The sequence below is a fragment of the Balaenoptera musculus genome, chromosome 2 (genome assembly GCF_009873245.2).
Source record: "Balaenoptera musculus isolate JJ_BM4_2016_0621 chromosome 2, mBalMus1.pri.v3, whole genome shotgun sequence".
In the NCBI taxonomy this organism is placed as follows: Eukaryota; Metazoa; Chordata; class Mammalia; order Artiodactyla; family Balaenopteridae; genus Balaenoptera; species Balaenoptera musculus.
Genome location: NC_045786.1, coordinates 38394131 through 38397999, shown reverse-complemented (window position 1 = coordinate 38397999; position 3869 = coordinate 38394131). Strand labels below are relative to the sequence as shown.

The 3869-nt window shown below is 49.2% G+C and overlaps 1 non-coding gene across 1 annotated transcript; it reads left to right on the top strand.

Moving 5' to 3' along the window:
• The first annotated feature begins 425 nt into the window (after positions 1–425).
• Positions 426–498, top strand: TRNAE-UUC. Its single transcript has one exon. It is a non-coding gene; the product is annotated as a tRNA-Glu (tRNA).
• Positions 499–3869: the final 3371 nt, after the last annotated feature.

Sequence of the window (3869 nt, the reverse complement as noted above, 5' to 3'; positions counted from 1 at the left end):
GCCTTGCCCCCTCAATTCATTCCCCGCTCAGCACCCAGGGTAGTTTTTTCAAGAGAGAAATCTCATCATATTTAAAGTTTTCCAATGGTCTCCCATATAATTCAGAGTAAAACTTAAATGTTCTCGCCACAGCCAAGACACCCTCTCTCCCCTTCAATGGTCTAGCCCCTGCCTACTTCTCCCACCTTAAACACCTATCAGGATAGTAGTGATGGGTGAGAACTGGCTTATTTCTCATATATTTTGAAGGCAAAACTGCTATGATTTGCTGAGGGGTTGGAGGTAGGGTGTGAAAGAAATAGTGGAATCAAGGATGATTACAGGGGTTTGATTTGAGCTTCTGGAAGGATGAAGTTTCTATTTCCTGAACTGACAAGATAGAACTAAGAGCAGAATTTTGGGATTGAGGATATCAGCTTGGGAATTCCCTGGTGGTCCAGTGGTTAGGACTCTGCACTTTCACTGCCGAGGGCCTGGGTTCGATCCCTGGTCAGGGAACTAAGATCCCACAACCCACAAGTGGCGCGGTCAGAAAAAAGGATAGCTTGGCTCTGGACATGTTAAGTTTGAGAGGCCTATCAGAAAGCTGGGTGGGGGGGAGGTCCCATAGGCAACTGGACTTATAGGCCTGGCATTCAGGGGAGAGGTCCAGGTTGGAGTTTTAAACCTGGGAGTTGTTACATTATAGGTCTTATTTAAAACCATGAGGCAAGTGAGATTACTAGGGAGTAAGTGTAGAAAGAAAAAAAAATGTTCTAAGGGCTGAACACTGGGGTACTTTGATTTTGAGGGGAAGAAGCTGAGAATCAGTAAAGGAGGCCGAGAGAGAGAGTCTTTGAGTAGGAGGAGAACAAAGAAAGTGGTATCCTTGAGGGCAGGGGGAAAATGTCTTAAGAAGGAAGGAGAGATCAAAAGTGTCCAATATACTGACAGGCCAAGTAAGATGAGGACTGAGAACTGACCCTTGGATATATCCTCAAAGAGGTCCTCTTTGAGAAATGGGAGTCTGGGTTGGGTTGATTAGAGGGAAGACCAGGAGAGAGTAAGAGGAAATGGTAGCTGGCATTGACATAGCCAGGCAGGCTAAGAAAGAGGAAAATGGACTGGGAGCTGGCAGGGAGGCCAAAGGGAAGGAACCCCATGAGGTGGTAAAGCCCTGGGCTAAACATTTTCAGCCAGGTAAGTGCCCCATTGGCAGACCATGCCCTCAACCTTCCACATGCTTCTAAAATCAGCTCAGAACCTATCTGAGCCTTAATAAGACATTCAGGGCACACATGTTTAGCAGAGTTTTCATTTTCTCTTCTTTTTCATTTGAACTCAAGATCCCAGCTGATGAAACGGTTTGACATTCACCCTTGTGAGATCAGAGCTTTGCAGCCCCTTAACCTCATAGGGACCAGATTGCGATGGACACTGGAGCATCAGGACACATTCTTGCTTCCCACCAACCAGTGAATCCGGGTCTGAGTGGCCTTGGACCGCATACCCTTTGGCAGGCCCCATGCCCAGGCTTGAGGCTCTCCAGAGCCACCTCCCTTGCTCAGCTTCCCTTCAGGAGTGCAGCAGATATCTCTTTTTGCCTTATTTTTCAAGTTGGGAAAGATTCAATGCCCTCAAATATTGTCTGACTCTACTTGGCCTGTCATTTAGGCAGATGGTAGCAGATTTTTCTCTCAGGGACCCTGGGCTCAGTGAGAGTCCCCAGACCTTAGGATCACAGTGATCCCCAAGCAGCCTTGATGAGCAGCCCTGAGAAGCAGAGGTGGCCTCTCTCACTCAGTGCCCACTGTGGAACAATGGCTGTGAGTTCGCTGTCTAGTGGGGGAGCACGAAGCACCCAGTCTCAATTACCAAGGGTGGAGACAAGGACCAACCTTGTGCTCTCAGGTGCCGCGGCTGCAGAAGTGAAGCAGATGGATTCAAGTGGGTTCCCTTGGATGCTCCTCGACCTCTGTCACCTCTCTTTAGCTGCTCTGCGTCCCCTCCTGAAGTCATGGGAGAACTGCAGAGCCAGGCCAAGTGCAGCTCCCAGGCCCCACGGGTGTGTGTGTGTTTTCCTGGGGCTGCAAAGGTTGCTGCTGAGAGACTAGGCCTCTGGGTACCCCCTGCCCATCCTGTCCCTTCATGAACCACACCTCCTGGCATGATGCCTCCAGGACTGCCCCTTGTCCCATAAAATATCCATATACAGGCTCAACCTAGTAATGCAAGTGTGGTGTGAGCACCAGTGGGGGACCAAGTGTCCCTACTCTGCCTCTGTGTGACCTTGGGCAAGTTACTGCCTGTCTCCAGGTCTCAGTTTTCTCATCTGTCAAATGGGGGTTGAGGAACAAATTGGAACCCATCATCTTTTCCCATCTCAAAAACTCAAGGGTAGCCCCAGCTTGCCTCCTGCTGACACATGTAAGGCTGCTGCATCTCCAGCTCAGGCCTCTCTTTAGCCCTGGACAGCAGAATGCCTCCTCCTTCCCCAGCCCAAGTCTGAATGCATACCCTTTCCTGTCTGTCCTGGTCACCTCTTTCTCTCTGACCCTGGGAAGACTCTAGGGAGGAGATAATATTCTAACTAAATGGAGAAGAGAGAAAAATGGCATTCCAAGCATGGGCAAAGGCATAGAGTCATGGAAGCAAGGCTGATTTAGAGAAGGCCAGTGGCCCAGAGTGGCTAGAATGAAGGGTAAGCGGCAAGCAATGGGGACAGATCCTTCAGGGCTTTATAATCCATGCTCATACATTTGGAGCTCATGCTGAAGGCAGTGGGGAGACATTGAAGGATTTAGACATGGTCAGAAGTTTCAGTTTAGAAATATTACTCAGGGGTGGTGTGGAGAAGAACTTGAAGGTTTGTGGCAAAGCCTGGATTGTCTCCCTTTCCCCATGCTTGCCCAAAAGGAAGACTGCATTTCCAGCCTCTCTTGGAGTTAGGTATGGACCTGTGACTAAGTTCTGGCCAACTGGATGTAAGCAGAAGTATCTTGTGTCCCTTCCAGGGAGTGTCCCTTGTGGGAGGGAAAGTGCCTATTCCTTCTGGCTGGAATGTGCCCTGATGGCTGTCGCCTGGACCTCCTGATCTGATCTGGTTAGGCTGATGGAAGCATGTTCAATGGGCAAGGCCAGGGCGAGATGTTGGCTACCATCTTTGGTCCACAGCTATACTCTGCTCTTCCAGTGTATTCTCCCACAGCTGCCTGAGCCTTTTGCTCACCTATCCTAAAACTGGTGGCAACTGGGCCATCTCCACTGCTTCCTTTTCCCCATGTTCCCAACTGTTGGCCCCATTCTGGAGGAGGTCTTTCTCAGGGCCATCTCCACATTTGGACAGCTGAGACAATTTAATCCACTTAGTGAAAATAATAACAGCTAATATTCACTGAACACTTACTATGGGCAGGCACTGTGCTCAGGGCTTTGCATGGATGATCACATTTATTATCTCTTAACCTTCATGCCGTCTTGCTTCTGAAACCACACCAGGGTGAAGACAACAGGAAGGTTCTGATGGAGTCAGGGGTCATTATTGAATAGAACTGATGAGGCTGTTCAGGCTCCAACCCCTGACCCACTTTAATCACCCTTCCTGCTCTAGATGAGGAACGAGGCTCAGAGATGTGAACCAAGTGGCCCAAGGTCACACAGCTGGAAAGTAGTAGACAGGAAACTCCAGGTATTTATTGTGCTCAAGAGAAGCAGGTGACCCTGTGAACTTCACCTCCAGTGGAGGGATTACAAGGGTGGCTCTGGAGCCTAGGTTTAAATACCAGCTCTGCCACTTACTGGCTTAGTCTCTCTGTGCCTCAGTTTCCTCATCTGAAAAAGGTGGGTAGCAGTAGTGCAACCCTCATAGGATTACTGTGAAGATTAAAAGA